Source organism: Lipotes vexillifer, unplaced genomic scaffold (genome assembly GCF_000442215.2).
Source record: "Lipotes vexillifer unplaced genomic scaffold, Lipotes_vexillifer_v1.1 scaffold988, whole genome shotgun sequence".
Taxonomy (NCBI): domain Eukaryota; kingdom Metazoa; phylum Chordata; class Mammalia; order Artiodactyla; family Lipotidae; genus Lipotes; species Lipotes vexillifer.
The window spans coordinates 1,407,521-1,424,798 of NW_006797916.1; positions in this window are offsets into that span (position 1 = coordinate 1,407,521).

The following is a 17,278-nucleotide window of genomic DNA, read 5'->3' on the forward strand; positions in this document are numbered from 1 at the left end:
GTTGTTTTGCAGTAAGTTTGAAATTGGAAAATCAGAGTCCTTCAGCTTTGTTCTTTTTCAAGATGGTTATGGCTATTCTGAGACCCCTGCAATTCCATATGAATTTTAAAATCAGTTTCTCGATTTGTACAAAGAAGTCAGTGGGATTCTGATAGGGAGATGTATTTCCATTTATTGAGGCCTCCTCTAATTTCTTTAACAATGTTTTGTGGTTTTCAGAGTATAAATTTTACACTGCTTTTGTTAAATGTATTCATAAGCATTTTATTCTTATTGATGCCATTGTAAATGGAACTGTTTTTTAAATTTCACTTTTGGTTTGTTCACTGCAACTGTATAGAAATACTATTGATTTTTGTATGTTGATCTTATATCCTGCAATCTTACTGAATGTATTTATTAGTTTTAATAGTGTAATAGTTTTATTTTTAGATTAATATTAATATTTTTATACTTAGTCAAAATAGTTTAATACTAGTTTGTTTTAAAAGTGGTTTCCTGGGCTTCCCTGGTGGCGCAGTGGTTGAGAGTCTGCCTGCTGATGCAGGGGACACGGGTTCGTGCCCCGGTCCGGGAGGATTCCCACATGCCGTGGAGCGGCTGGGCCCGTGAGCCACGGCCGCTGGGCCTGCGCGTCCGGAGACTGTGCTCCACAACGGGAGAGGCCACAGCGGTGAGAGGCCCGCGTACAGCAAAAAAAAAAAAAAGTGGTTTCCTAAGATTTTCAATCTGTAAGATGATATCTGCAAATAGAGTTTAACTTTTTCCTTTCCAACCTGAATGCCTTTTATTTATTTTTCTTGCCTAATTACACTGGCTAACAACTCCAATACAATACTATATAGAAATGGTGAGAGAAGACATTCTTGTCTTCTTCCTGATCTTAGGGAGAAAGCATCTAGTCTTTCATCATTGAGTTTGATGTTACCTATGGGGTTTTTTGCAGGTGCCCCTTATTGGGTTAAGGAAAGGCCCTTCTATTCTTTGTTGTGTGTTTTTATCATGAAAGGCTGTTGGATTTTTTACATCAAATGTTTTTTCTACATCAATTGAAATAGTTTTTTCTTTCATTTCTAATAATGTAGTGTATTACATTTATTATTTTGTTGTTTAACCACACTTGCATTTCTGGAGTAAATCCCACTTGGTCATGTCAGATACTCAGTAGTTCTTTTGACATGATGCTGAATTTGGTTTGCTAGTATTTTGTTGAAGCTTTTTGCATTTATATTCATAAAGGATATTTGTCTGTAGTTTTCTCATAATGTCATTGTCCGGCTTTGGAATCAGAGTAATGCTGGCTTCATAAAATAAGTTAGGAAGTGTCCCCTTTAATTTTTGAAAGAATATGAAAAGGATTGGTGTTAATTCTGCTTTAAATGTTTGGTATAATTTACCAGCCATCTGTGCCTGGGCTTTTCTTTGTTGGGAGGTTTTTTATTACTTATTCAATCTTTTTAGTTGTTATAAGTCTGTGTAGATTTTTAATTTCCTCTTTAATCAGTTGTGGTAGATCACGTGTTTTCAGCAATTTGTCCATTTCATCTCAGTGATCCAATTTTTGTCATAGAATTGTTCATAGTATTCTCTCATAATCCTTTTCATTTCTATTAGTTTGGTAGTAATGTCCCCTCTTTTACTTCTGATTTTAGTAATTTGGGTCTTCACTTTTTCCTGGTCAGTGCAGCCAGATATGTCAGTTTTGCTGATTTTTTCCAGTGAACCACCTTTTGGATTCATTGATTTTCTGTTGTTTTTCTGTTCTCTGTTTCATGAATGTTTGCTCTAACGGACACACGTTTATCCGGCTACTGACGAGCTTACTTCAGGTTAGTGTGGTCCTCTTCCTTCTTCCACCAATGCTTTAAGGAGGAAGGTTAGGTTACTGATTGGGATTTTTTTTTTCTTTTTAATATAGGCATTTACAGCTATAAACTTCCCTATAGTCATGGCTTTAGCTGCATTCCGTAAGTTTTGGTAAGCTGTGTCTTCTTTTGCATTCCTATCAAAGCATTTTCTAATTTCCCTTTTGATTTCTTCTTTGACCCCCTGGTTATTTAGGGGTGTGTTGCTTTATGTGATTTCCCCAAACTTCTTTCTGTTATTCATTTCTAATTTCATTCCACTGTGGCCAGAGTACATAATTTGTATTATTTCTATCCCTACAAATGTATTAAGAGTTTTGTGGGTTTATGACCTAGCAGAAGCAGACTCACAGGTACACAGAACAAACTAGCGGTTACCAGTGGGTAGAGGGATGGGGGCTGGGGCAGGATAGGGGTAGGGGACCAAAAAAAGGGTTATAGTGGGATTATATGAAATCACGTGTGTGAAACTTCTGAAAATTGTAAAGCACTATGGAATTTAAAAAATCAATCGATTTTAAATGTTTTAAAAAAGAAAAGAAAAAAATGTTATAAATAATCCATGAAAAATTTTTTTTTCTAGGTGTGTTTTCCAGATCTGCTGTTGAAAAGGCCTAAAAATAATAACCAACCAATGCAGTAGTGATGAGCACACAGACCGTGGTTTCTAACTATCACGTCCCACTAAAGGAGCCAGGCTCAACATGTAAGCAGTCGACCCCGGATGCAGGGCAGGAAGTGTCTGAATGAGCCTGGAACTCCTTGCAGAACAGGGGGCAAGAAAGCTACCAAAGTATGCTGGAGTTGAGTCAGAACTGCAAGAACTAAACTAAAGAGGCTCTCCCTGACCACAGATGGGCCCTGGGCATTAAAAAGCATAATGACTGCAATGGACAGAAACACGTCACACATATTAACATCCAGGAGTTGACAGAGAGACTAAAAAAAACCTAACCCCCACTGATCACCATTGAAGACTGTTAGGAAATCCATGTAGTATTCTGAAATAAAGAAAGGGGAAAGATCATGTTATCTTGCCTTTCTTGGACAAACTACCTCAAGGTCACCGAAGAGTTGATGAAGGATTTTTTTTTTTTTTTTTTTTAAAGCAAAGAAGGGTATTTACTGGTTCACATAAATGAAAAGTCCAGGGGATATACTAGCTTCAGGCATGGCTGGATCCAGGGACACAAACGTTGTCATCAGGACTCAAGTCTCTCTATCATTTGGCTCTGCTTTCCTCTGTACTGGCTTCATTCTTTGACTGGCTCATTTGATGTGGTTTGAGCTTTTCATCCTACAGACTAAGCAACCTTAGCAGAGCTTCTGAGCTTCTCCTCCAGAGTTCACTAAAACTCTCAGGGTTGGGTATCACTGGACCAACTTGAATTACATGACCATTCCTGAACCAATCACTATGGTCAAGGAGATGGGCTGTGCTGATTGATCTGGTCACTGGTAAGACCAGATATTGAAAAGGTTTAATCTCTGCTCATAAAGTTGAATGGTAACAGCTGGCATTGGTTCCTTCCTCGACAATAAATGTATTCTGGAAAAGATCATGAGGAGCAAGTTGGTCTTCTACTCGGGAGGCTTGTAATCCATTTGAATGTAATAATCACGTCCAACAGCACACTCTGGATGATACTATACAGTTTCAATGTAAGTAAACTCAGTGGTCATGAGTTTGAGAGCCCAACTGTCTTGCTGACAGGAAGCAGGACAACCAGCCTCCCACTGGCAAATAGGTCTGTGATACTCATCAAGTCAGTGGTAAATTTTAAGTTCAGTGGAAAAGTTCTCTTATGTTCCTTTAAGGCTTTTGCCAAGTTGAACTTGTACATTCCTGTGAGTGCTGGCAAATCAGATTCATCTCTGTATTACAGAGGACAGAGGAATGGACAGTGATTTCAATCTGCTCTACTCCTTCAGATCTGGTGGAAAGGGTCCCAAGTGCTGAAGATGATCTAATATATACAGGCATAGAGGCTTACTCGGCAGTTAAAAAAAAAAAAAAAGAAAGCTGCTGCTCAAGGAGTATACAGCACAGTCCTTCGTGTTGTGAACATTAAGTCCTGGTGGGTGAGGTGCAGATTGCTTCTGTCAGAACCCCTTGGTGGAACTGGGTATAAGAAAGACTGAGATCAGCTGTAGTCTTCTCAAGACAGCCAATCTGATTGCAGCCATGTCAAAAAAGCAGGCAAGGGCTGAGTCAGGTAAATAGGCAAGTAGGTAAGGTACTTTCAGCAGGGCCAGCCATATCAATAGCCAGGCTATGATCTAGAAGAACAGGCAGTTTAATATCAAAGCTCTGTAAATTAGTTTTAACACTGAGTACTCCAGGGTTAATCCATAGGGTTTATGGATTAACTGGATACAATTTTCTGATCTTAAAGGGCCGGTCAGGTACAGCAACTTTCCTTTTCCTGCTCATCTGCCCAAGAACCTTCAGTGCAGGAGAAGGCTATCTCCTTAATCCAGACTTGCAGCTCTGTTTAGAAGTCCATTCTATATCTGGGAGCGATAGGGTTGGGAGAGAAAGGTTGGCCCTACTTTCTTTGGTAACCAAGTCTCCATCTTTAACTCAGCCCAACTCTGAGAATCATCTCACCAACAAGTGAAGGCCTCAGACTGGTTGAATGGTGCTCTGCTGAAAGATGAGATCTGAGGCATGGAGATGGTAAGATACTAGGTTTGAGTTTTACGCTTTTTCCACCATCAATTCTTATCCACAGTGTACTTCTCACTCTTGAACAGACGATCGTCTTTACCTTCCGTCCCTCATTTTGACAGGATTAAAGGGAATGACTGCCAGTGCAGATCAATGTCTCTTTCGGTCAAGTACAGGAGAAAAGGAAAATCGGGCTGACATTTTGAAGGCAGCAGCAGAACTGAGCTTGTAGATAACGTCTTCATTACAAATAACAGCTGTATATACAAGCAGGCTAGTCATCAGATTTTATTTGTTAAGGGTGAGCAGTACAGAGTAACCAGACTTAGGCCTTGTTTGGTGATTTACAGACTGATTTATACAGTCATATAATCACAATTAGTCTAGAAGATAAGAGACAAAGATGTAAAGAAGCATTTCCAACATTTAACCAGTGCATTCATTAAAGTAGCTGAGGACAGCTGGTCCTTAAGTCCACTCCGAAGTAAAGCAATGAGGTTTTCCTCATGGCACAAATCGAAGTCTACATGATCTGGTCTGGGAGTTCATGAACCAAATCCCTTCTGAACAGGTAAGCTGTCTTCATGCCTGAGAGTATTTCATGACAAGGAATGAAGTCAGCCACTCTGATTCAGGGTAAAACAATAGCACTGAGACAGATGAAATTCCATGAAAACATCCACAAGGAGAGGGGACTGTGGTCTTGTGACATTAGGAAGCAGCAGCAGGAAGCTCTTGAGTCTACTGATAAAACTTTTAGCTGCAGGCTTTGTAGATTTCAAGTCAGTCTACATTTCCAGCAAAAAGGTAGATGATACGCAATTTGAGATGCCCACCAAGTAAGCTATCATGGCCTGGTCAAAAGGCCTACCTCCAAACATCATTAACACCAACAGTTAATGGTACCAGACATCAAAAGACCCATCTTAAAATCTCTCATTGGCTGGAAGAAAATGTTCGAAATGGCCACATTTTAAATCACACACACGAGGAAGGATGTTCAGAGACTGTCTCTTGTGGATCAGGTATTACATGTAGCTAGAGCTGAGTATTCATAATTTTGGAGAATAGGCAGATATGCCAGTGATGGAGGAATTGTTTTAGTGATTTTTCAACAGTTATTAGCTCATTCATCCTGGAAACAGCAGTTAAACTGAATAAAAACCAAGAAGTAATGGAACTGCCACTGGTGGAGTGATAGTGACACAGTTTGAGAAGATGAATAATGACCTGGTACCCTTTTAGGTAATGTTGCCAGTCTTTGAATTCTGCTTTCATAGTTTATGGTTAACCCTTGCACACGGAGTAGAGTACCATGGCTGAAGACGGGAGGTCCGACGTACAGTCGGTCTAATATGGCCTCAATGAGACATCAACATCAACATCAGCTCCAATACCTGGTGATTCACGTATCCAAGAAGGATCAAGACTTCAAGGTCATGTATTCCAAGCACCACTAGAGCATCTGGTGTTTGCGAAAGAAGCTGGGTAAGGGGGTTTGTCAGTGTAGAGTATGTATGAATTGCTCTCTGGCTATATCAAATCCAGGAATCACTGGAAGTCCATCTGTGGGGAGAGGGCTATTACTCTAGGTCCATTTGATACCACCTTCAGCCCATGTGACTACTCCGCGGGGCAAAGATATGCCCATCTTCTTGCACTTTTCTGAGTTTGCCCATGGTAAGTATTCCTAAGGATGTTCAGCATCAACTGAACATGGACGGTGCTGGGTACAGGTACGGGACAGAATGCCATTCAGGTCAAACATACTGTTGTCTAGGGCAGTGGTTTTCAAACTGTGTTCTGAAGAATTCTAGTTGTTGTAAAGAAGTCTCCTTAGATGTCACCGTGGTGGTAAAGTAAGACGCTTGTGGCAGGTTGCAGGCTCCCACTTCTGCTTCCTCCAGAGCAGCTTCACTTTGGCTCTGGGCTTCCATAAAGTTTTCACTCTAAGGGCTTCATGGCCACAAAGCCTTTGGAAAACCAACGATCTAATTGGTTTAACAACAAAAATAAGCTGTTCACAAAGTGCTGGATGTATGAAGAGGCCTTTTCTGGAATCTGATTGGAGCTTCGTGAGATGCTGTTAGGTAAACGTATTCCTTGGTAGAACGTCTTCCATTTGTGTGAAAAGTTCTGGCTCCTGAGTAACTCCAGAGAAGATGCTGTGAGTTCACTGTGCCCTTGTTTTAATCCCAGTGGGTCAGAACATCTGCTTACTCATTCAGCAGGCTACTACAGATCTGACACGGAAAAAGAATGGGGTGCAGGTTAGATATTTCCTGCATTTCAATCTTTTAAGATAGTGGGGCATGGTCCGATGTGGTTCTCAAAAAGATGTTGCCATTCTTCAGACAGTGCTGACAACTAAAGATCCCCTGGTCCAAATGTATTATGTGTCTCTGAAGGCTTTAACTGAAGAAACGAAATGCACACTCATGGAAGAAACTAAGCCTTTGTTGTGATAAAATAGCTTCAGCTATTTGGCTTGAGGAGTTGACTTCCCTACAAAGGGCTGTGCTGAATCTGGGTAGAACAGGATGGGAGTGGAGGTGAAGGCCACATCATGATGATTCGCTGAATGCCTCCTGGGTCACAGTGGTCCACTGGAACGACGTGTTCTTCAGTAGTAAGGTGGTAGAATCACCATGGGCAAAAATCCAGGTGCCAGGTTTGTAGGCGGAGTTCACTTTGGGTGGAGCGTTGCCAGAGTCTGCACTGAGGGTCTGGCGAAAACTCAGGTCTCCGAATTCCCAGTAATAGCACTGGTAGCAGTGCTTGCTGTCATGGTCTCTTTTCTCAGAGCAAGGACAACAGTCCCCAAATTCAAAAATAAAAAAATCCGGCTCCCAAGTTCCTGTCACACTTTGATAATCTCTTCCAGGTCCCAGATCCAGTTTTTGAAAACCTGGAAATCTGGAAATCTGGAAATCTGTAGTCACGCCGTGACTACACTGAAAGACATCCGTTCCAGCGAGAGCAGAACGCTGTAGTGAAACCCTTTCAACCTCCTAACCTGGACAGCTCATGTTTTGTCACAGAACTTCAAGCTTTGAGTTCCAGTTGTTTTTTTTCCTCCTTTCTCCTGAGGAAAGCATCTTATCACCACAGTCTTAAGATTCTTCTGAGGTACATCCAGATTTAATTACAAAAGAGCTAAAAGACCAACACATCTTTCTCCAAAACTGTCACTTCTCTGGAACTGAGATCCTTTGTCTCTGCCCTCTAGGTAAAGAGAACAGTCAGTGGATTTTTTCCAGATGTTTGTATGAAATAGCAGAACCGGCTAATACCTAAACAGACAAAACACTTACGTGGGTTTGTGTTTGCTTGCTTAGAACTGTACCACTGGTAAGCACCACTCCACAAACTGAAAAAAATGTTTGAAATCCAAGTGTTCAAACATTTCTCTAGTGTTTGCTGGAAAATGGCCTGGAATTTGATAAAAGCAGCTGACAATTAACAAAGAAGCACAGACTGGCCTTTTGGCCATCTGAGTAAACACACTTGCAAGCAAAGCGAATACACAAAGCAGGCCGGGAAAAAGTTAAGGTTTGAAACACTTGCAACCTACTGATCTCGAGGTTCAGAAGAAGTTCTAACAAAAGTTGTCAGAGAATGTTAACCTTCAATTAATAAAGACGAACCCCCAAACATCTTCAGGAATTCCATGCCTGGTTCAGTTTGTCCAGTCAGCCAGCTTGCTAAAAACCCACCTGCACCATTAATTAGCTGGACTTGGCAGTACCATTTAAAACTAAGCCTGCTCACTACCAACCACACAAACTAAGAATATAAAATAGGAGCAAGCAACGATGGCAACCGTGGTCGTGGAAAATGGTCAATGAAACAGTCAGGAAGGTAGTCAGGCACCAGAAAATAAGTTGTTGGCCCAAAGATTAAACAGGCTTCTTGATCCTAGAGAACACATCCACTCCTTCTTTCAGCTGCTTTATATTGAGGGCCACCGTACCATATGCACCCCTCAGGCGAGCCATGGTGAAAAGGCTCAGAATAGAAGCCAAACAGTGGAGTGTCGTTACCCTGAATATCCACTATGCAGAGAACAGCTCACATATCCCAGGGATTCAACAGAGATTTCAAATTGGTTGTGACGGGTCCCAAATGACATCTAGGCCTCAGTTTCCTCCTTGTGGTTCTTAACTCTTCTGGGTCACAGTCCCCTCTGAAAACTTGCTGGCGATGGATCCTCATTCCCCTAAAATGCCCATTCCCACTAATTTTTGCACACAATTTCAGGGAGTTTGGAAATATACACCTCCAATCCAAGGTTCCCAGGTTCAAAATCCAAGGATGGGGCAATTGTTAAGTTTTCTTACAACTCAAAAAAAAAAAAAAAAAAAAGGCCAACCATCACGAACAATAATCATCCCTTACATTCACCGACGCTTTATAGTTTCCAGATGTGATTTTTCACAAAGACGCAAAGGCTAGGCGGTGGAGAAGTGAGTCTTTTCAGCAGATGGAGTTGGAACACTTGGACGTCCACATGTGGAGGAGGAGGAGGGAGCCTTACTTCACACAAAACATAAAAATTAACTCAAACACAGACCTACAGGTAAGAGCTAAAACCATAAACGCAGAAGACACAGATGACAGTCTTATGACCTGGCAAAATTACAGGCAAAAACGCAACAGCTGGGTGCTGGGGGTGGGAGGACAGACCTGCTCCAACGGCACACGGGGTGACGTTCTGGGCCTGCTGGGCCTATTCTGCACCTTGCCTGTGGTAGTCGTCGCACAGCTCTGTGCTCGTCAGAACTTCCAGAACTGTACGCTGAAGTGGGCGGCTTTTACTGGAATGAATAAGATGGGGGCGGGGGGAGGTATCTCTATTTGCAAAACGAGGAATCTCCAGGAAAAAGGGCAAGTTTCAAAACAGTAAGTGTAGACTGAGCCAGTTTATGTGTAGAAAGGTAAATATTTTCGGTGAGCCTACTGTTTAAGCTAAGGATACACAACGTGCCGCTAGCCCAGCCCTGCTCCGGGGGGCAGGACAGCGACCAGCTTTCGTTTTCTTCTGCTGTTGTTTTCATTTTCTTTTCAGCATCTTACGACGGCGCCTTGCGGCGACACTATTTCGCTCACCAAGACCGAGAAAGGTACTTCTCGTCAGACAAACAACGTTCCCCACGAGCGCCTGTGCTGCCGTCCGGTGGCCTGAACACCAGGGCCGCCCCCTCACCTGGAAGAGCCTCTCCTTCAGGTACGTGGTGCCGTAGCCCTCTCAGGCACTGAGGTAAAGCGTGCCCGTGAAGCTGGAGCCATCCAGCCACACGTAGGTGCCCAGGCCAAGGCGGTGGTCCCGGCACAACTGCCTGTGGTAGGACTGTGAACAGAGAGCTCCGTAGCGGCTCTGTTGGAGGAGCCGCCCCGCACCGCCCCAGAACCTTCCAGAATGCCCTCCCAGCTGAGCCTCCAGGCCTGGGCCACAGTGAACGGGGACTGCGGGGCTGCACTGGGCTCACAGGGGGCCGGGCCACCAGGCCCCCCCTCAAGTGCCAGGGGTCACCCGAATCATGCAGAGTGGGTGCCAGCTGCTCGGCCCCCCGATGGCCACGCTCCCTCCTGCCCGGCTCAGGCGGGGGAGTCTGGAGAGGTGTCGGCACTGCCTGGGTTTGGGCGGGAGCTGTCTCCACTCGGGAGCCCCACGCCAGGCTCTGCTCTCACCCCGTCGCCCCCGCTCAGGTCCACGGCAGCAGGCTGGCCCAGAGTGGGGGGCCGCTAGCCCCGGGGTTGCCGGCGTGGCCCTAACTTAAGACTGCTCGCTCCTGCGGCCGTGGACGTGGGCCGTCTGTGCTCTGGCCCCAAGCCCCGGGCAGGGGCCGGGAGTGTGGTGCAGGTGCCCCTCTACTGGGGCCCCAGGAGGAAAACAGAGCGCCATGTCCATTCCGAGCACTTTTCAGTCACTAGACTTGACTCTCACGCGAGTCAGACAGCCGCCTTCCTCGCCAGAAGCAGGCGGGCTGGGCACTCAGGCGGCCGGCGGCCGTGCTCACAGGCCACCCTGCACCTGAGGGACGGTGACTGCGGCCTGCTTAGCGCCCCGTCTCTTCCTCTGGTGACGGAGATGAGTCCCCACAGGTTGACGGAGGACTGACCCCAGCCCCTGGCACACGTGACCAGGCCTGGCCAAGCGAAGGGCTCCCAACCCCCGCCTCCAAACTTGATTTGGGTTTGGCCACGGGATGCATCCCCGAGTCTGACCGGTGTCCACTAGGGCCCTTTCTCTCTTGCAGGAAGGTGTGACACCGACACCACCCCCTTCTGCCTCGTGGCAGAAGGTCAAACTTGGCCGCCCACGTGGAGATGGGAGAGGGAGGGCCTGACAGAGTCTCTGGAACCCCTGGATCCAGCCAAGCCTGAGGCTGCGTGACCCCTGAAGGTGGACTTTGCAGTTACAGCAGCCTACAAGGGTCCTTTCCAGTCTCATGTGGGGGGACCTGGTCCTGCCAGTTACTACTCCTGGCCAGTGCAGGGACCCAATGAGCAGTGAGGTGCCGGGCGGGGGACAGCCCATCTGCTGCCCACCTTCATTCCATTTGTATGATTTGGGGGGGCCTATCAGAGTCTACCCAACTGAAAAATAGTCCCACGTTGCAGACCATTTGTGTAGAACTGTGAGGAGAATCCACCCCCCCGGGGGCTCCTCAGGTTCGCCCGCAGGAGAGAGGGTTTCTGTCCACTCCCAGGAGGGCGCAGCTTTGGAGGAACCTCTCCATCCTTCCTCCACACAGAGCCAGAGCCTCACCTGACCAGCCGGACTGACGCGCTTGGGCCCGTTCCGCAAAGACAGCTGACACGTTTAAAGCTGCTGCTCTCGGCCTGCACGACCTCTCGTCCTCCTGGCCTCTCTGGTTCAGGAGCCGCCATGGCTGCAGGAGCATCTGCTCGGTGGACCCAGACGTCCCCCCAGGCAGTGACAAAGCCGATGCTCCACCTGCTGTGGTCGCCCTGCACGGCGAGGACCTGGGGCCAGGAGGAGCGGTCAGTGGGCCCCCACCCACCACAGCTGGGAACGTAGGCCGTCTGACCACTGGACGCCGCAGTGCTGGGTAAAAGTAGCCAAGGACTAAAGAAACAGACGCTGAACAAAAATCAGCGCTTGGTCACCGGGGCCACGATGCCGTGCATTCTGTGGCAGAAGCTCAGCACGGGCTCAGGTCGCGGCCTCTGTCCTCACATGAGGTCTGGAGGCTCCTCCAAGCTGGGGCGCACTCCAGGTGGGACTGGGCTGGGGGCCCAGAAGCTCCGCCTCTGCCTGCCACTGCTCTGCTGTCCCCTCCCTGCCCCCACCGCTCCCCAGGCTCCACCCCAAGCCCCCCACTCGCCTCCCTGCCCTGCTCTCCCCTGGACTCGGGAGACTAAGTGCAGGAGGTGAGGGGCTGGGCGAGGTCCCCCAGCCTTGGGCGCCAAAACCAGGTGAACCGGGGCCCCACAGGCAGAACCAAGCCTGGAAGAGAGAGGGGCAGAGCCGGGACCCTACACAGCCCCTAGGAGGTTGTGCCAGCCAGCGCCTGCTTCCCAGAAGAGCTTCAGTGCCAGGTGTCCCGCCCTCTGATGCTTTTCCAACACCCCCAAATGCACACACCCCTACAGTGCCTCCAGACGGTTTTTATTATCTGCAAGCAACAAGATGCACTTAAGTCTCCACTGAACCACACAACCCTACAAGCAGGGCAGAATCCTCCACCAGCGCACCTGCAGCTGGCAGGGATGCAATACATTGTTGGGAAGCCTTCAGAAGCCAGCTTCCCCCTGGGGGAGGCGCACTAAGCCCCCAGGCCACAGCACACCCCCAGGTTTGCCACACGCACAGCTGCTCCACCCTCCCGGGGACGCCAGGTGGCACCAACAGCTCCTGCCATGGGCCCCTCAGAGTCCCCACTGAAGTCCTGCTGCAGGGGCGCAAAAGTGCACTTTCACTTTTAGGAAGATCCACTTTTTCTGTTTGAGCTTAAATACAAGGCAATTTCATCAATACAAATATACAACTCACGAGAGTAATTCGCAATTTTAAAATATTTGCCTCGAATAAGGATTTATCTTCTGAAGTCACAGTTTCCCGAGCTGCAGCCTGTGGACACCCAGGCGAACCTCGGACGTGATCTCAGAAGTCTCTCTGGGTGTTTCTCAAATAGGAAGGACATTTGCCTATAGCATCCTTCCCATCGGTGCATCTACGAGCTCACAGCACGTGCCTCTCAGAAGAGGAGGGACAGGCCGTGGCCGGCTGAGCTGGGGCCGGAGAGCGGAGAGCACCAGGAACGACTTGCCTCGCCCATGGGCCCAGAGAATGCTCCGCATCCCAGCTTCATGTCCTGCCCGAACTCTCCTTGGTAGACGCAGCCGTCCTGCCACTCCTGCACACCCTGGGTGAGCTCGATGCAGGCCTCCTTCAGGTCCTGCTCACTAAGGGGACCCTCGGGCTCCCCCTCTTCCCCCTCTGGGGCCTCCGGGATGAATCTAGGAAGAGCAGGGGGACGGGAGACCGACGCCGGCTGAAGGTCTTAGGGCCACTGGGTACCGAGATCCACACACCATCTTATCTCAACAAGCAACCCCCGAAGCCGATTGCGTAGCTATCCCTGTTCTCCAGAGAGGGAAACTGAGGCACCAGGGGCACAGTGCTTGCCCAGGGTCACACAGAAGTGGAAAGTGCACCAAGTGTGCAGCTGTGTCTGTCTGACCAGGGTAACGGCTGCAGTGCCCTGGAGGCCGGGCCAGGCAGCCCTCTCCAGCCCAGTCCAGCTCCACTGCCTGGAGCCCAATGGCTGCTCCACTCCAACTGTGCACTGGGGGACCTTGTCTCCTCCCCCAGCCCAGAGTGCACCCCTCCCCTGGCCTCTCTCCTTGGCTTGACACTCCATCTGGACAAGGACAGGGAGCTTTGGGCCAGGGGAGGGATCTGAGAGCAGCTTGAGGGACAGCAAGCTGACTAGCAAGATGGACAGACTGATGGGAGGATGCCAGGATGGGCAGGTGCACAGCAAGGGGGCAGAGCACGTGCCAGGGTAGGTTTGCTTCTTTCCTGCTCTTGCTATAGCTGAAAGCACTGACTTAAAAGTAGACCCACCTCTCGCCCCCTCACACCCGCCCCCACCTCCTTCCCAACTCTAAAGGGCTCTCTGGGGGACGCTGAGCTGGGGTGTCTCTGGCCTACAGACCTGTGCTGCCATCAGGCTGATGGCCTGGCTGGGCTGCTCACGCATGGGAACCCTCAGACTGAGCCCCTCCACCAGCCAGCCTCAAATGCCAGCCATGAGCCACAGAGGCTTAACAAAGCACCTGCCCAACGAAGAAGGGATTTGCCTGCTGCAAACACAAATATCTCTCTTTTTCACATCGTTATTTGTCTGTAGAAAGAAGCCAGGAAGGATAGAGACCCACATGCAACAACGATAAAGTCTGGGGGCTCAGAATTGGTTTGTTTTTTTTTCTTACCTGTAGTTATGGGTTGAATTGTGTTCCTCTCCCCCCTGCCCCCACCCAAATTCATATGTTGGGAGTTTTAAGTACCCGGACCTGACTATGTGCCTGTATCTGAAGACAGCATCTTCACAGAGGCGATCAAACTACCATGAGGTTATTAAAGTGACCTCAGTGTGACTGATGTCCTTATACAAGGGGGAAGTTTGGACACAGGGAGACACACAGAGAGAAGATGATGAGAAGACACAGAGAGCAGGCAGCCATCTACAAGCCAAGGAGAGGGGCCAGGACAGATTCCCACACCCTCAGAAGGAACAACACTGGGGCGGGTTCCCACACCTTTTGGTGCCGAGCATGGAGCTCTTCCGGGTCCCGGCAGCAGCAGACACACTGCCCCCCTCCTCCACCTGGTTTTCAGAATTGCCAGCATTTGGGATTTTGTAACATAAGATTGAGGAATAACGATCTTCCATGTCTCTCCTCTTCGAACCTGGAAGCAAAGCCGGGGACCCACATTCGCCCTCAGGGTTCCTGGCAGGCGCCCCCGGAACCGCCCACAGCACCATGGGCCTGAGGAACAAGGTCCTCTCCCCTAACACAGTGGACGCCCTGATCCTGTTGGAACCGCCCAGGGAAACCTCCTCCAGCGCCCCCAGGATGTCCCTAGAACCACAGGAAGCATCGTCTGGGCTACCCTCCTGCGACCTTAAAGTAGGTCCACGTTTTGGGGCCACAGACAGCAGGCTCCTCCTTCCACCGCGGGCCTCGGGAGCCAGGGCGAAGAGGGCCCGGTCCCCACGCAACCCCACACTCACACCCTCTCACGTACGTCGGGTCCCAAATCTGCTCTGCTCCCCTCCCAGGGACAACAGCGGGCCAGACCCAGAGGGCGTGGGGCCCACGCACAGGCCCCCCACCGCCGCCTCCACGCAGCTCGGGGATATCTACACTCATCCCCCTGACGCGGGGCCGCACCGAAGCTCAGAGAGCTCTCACCGACTGCACAGAAGGTCCACGCAGGGCTGTGGCAAACGCAGCGCAGCCCGCTGGCCAGCCTCCACTCGGCACAGCTCAGGGTGCAGCAGAGGCAGGTTTCCTTGGAGACCGGCCCGCCGACACGTGCCCCAGGAGGCTCTGGGTCCCCGCCAATCCCCGCGCCCGGCCACGCCCATACCCACGGCCCCGCCCACACCCCCTGGCGTCCCGGGTGGGGCAGGGGGCTCCCCTCTGTGACCTCACAGGGCCACGGCCGCCCGCCCCCAACCCCCGGCCTGCGCCTGGTGCCCCGCGGAGACGCTCACACCGGCTTGCTGAGCCTGGGCCAGTGGTCTCCACCTCGGACACCCATCTCGCGGTCAAGCAGAGGACAGCGGGTCAGCCTCTGGGTCAGGGGCTCCCCGGGGGAGATAGCACTAAAAGCTCCCAACGCCCCCCAGGAAGGGCGCAGAGGCCCCGTGTGAGACTTGAGGACAGTGAGGCACAAGGGAGTAAATTAACTTGTCCACGGTCACGTGCTAGGGCCAATACTTGATCAAGCCCTGCCTGACTCCAAAGCCGGTCGTTTCCGCTCAGTTAGTGTTTGTGGAAGGCACAGAGGGGGAGCTCACGGCCTGGTTGGGGAACAAGATGAGGGAGGCGCCGAGGGTCACTGGGAGAGAAGGGTTAGCTGTCTGGACCGAGGGGTCACTGGGGAAACCTTTATGGGGAGAAGATTCCTAAGTGGGGTTTCAGAGGATAAGTAGGAGCTCTCTCAACAGAAGAGAGCGCATTTCAGGGAACTGGACTAGTACGTGCAAAAACACAAGGGTGGGAAAGAGCATGAGGCCTTTCTGCCACTGAAGCAGTTGTGGCTTCCTGGAGAGAGAGCGAGGAGGGGCCCTCTGGAGGCGCAGGGGTTGGGGTTCTCGCCCCTTGAAACAGGGGAAAGAGATAAGAAAACCTGATGACCAGGCCCTCCCCCACGAGCTGGAGTGGTGGGAAGGCAGCAGCAGCTGTGCCAGGATCCCAGGGTTCCAGGGGCACTTCCTCCACCCTGCGATCTGTCTCCCAATTCACCTCTTTCTTCTCCCTTGCTCCCCTACCAGCCCCCCAGTACCATCTTGGTTCCTAGATCCCCTCTACCTCTTATCCTTTCCCCTCAGGTCCCGTCTTTGCTTTGCTCCAACTGCAGCTTGTGAAGCTAAGCAGAGACAAACCGTGCTGTCTTTAAAATTTGTTTGTGAAAAGAGAAAGAAAAGCAGTCAACTAAAACTTCCTGTTAAACCATCCCACCTGCTGAGTTCAGCAGTGCCTACCCCGACCCCCCCACCAAAAAAGATAAGTTGAAGTCCTAACCACCCCCCACCCCCACCCCCGTGAATGACCTTATACAGAAAGTGTCTTTACAGATGCAATCAAGTGAAGAGGTCAGACCGGATTCGCCTGTGCCCCAAACCAAATAACTAGTGTCCTTACAAGGAGAGGGAGATTTGGAGACACAAACACAGAGGGCAGAATACATTTCCATTGTTTTCAGCCTATGGGTTTGTTGTAATGCTTTTGTTACATTGACTCTAGGAAACTCACATATCACCCAGAATAAAAGACTGACTGAACAGCAGCTAAAACTATTTGTTTCAGCAAATCTGACAACTTCCTGAGGCTGGCAAAACAATTCTAAATACTAACATGTGGCCCAAAAAAGGTGTTCTGGAAAATTCTATAAACTGGAAAAAAATGCAATATGAAATGCTGAAATTCTGCTTATGTTCGTAAGAATATATGCACTGGTATTTTTAAAAAACAGGCATACAAAGATTAAAAAGCCCTATTTCCACAAATTGACACAAGTCCTACAATGATGCTAAAGAACATATTCCAAAAGAATGTTTTCATAGATAAAATATATTAATATTCATCGACAATATTCAAGAATATTAGTTTTTAAAGTTTCTGCTGAATAAACTTGGTAAAAATCAGCAAATTAGTAGTTCAGCAAAGTGACCTTTTGGATGACTGGCTTTCAGCAAGTTAGCTGTTCAAATGACGGGTGATGGTGTTAGCAAATCTGAAAATACCGGCTGAACCTGCTATTATAGTTACGAAATTTAGTGAAATATGGCTGCTGACTTGTGCATGGGGAAGAAGAGGGGCATTTCTACTAAAATTCAGTTGAAGGCTTTGAAAAGTCAACAAAAGTCACTTAAAAATTGCAATCAGGGCTTCTCCGGTGGCGCAGTGGTTGGGAGTCCGCCTGCCGATGCAGGGGACACGGGTTCGTGCCCTGGTCCGGGAGGATCCCACATGCCGC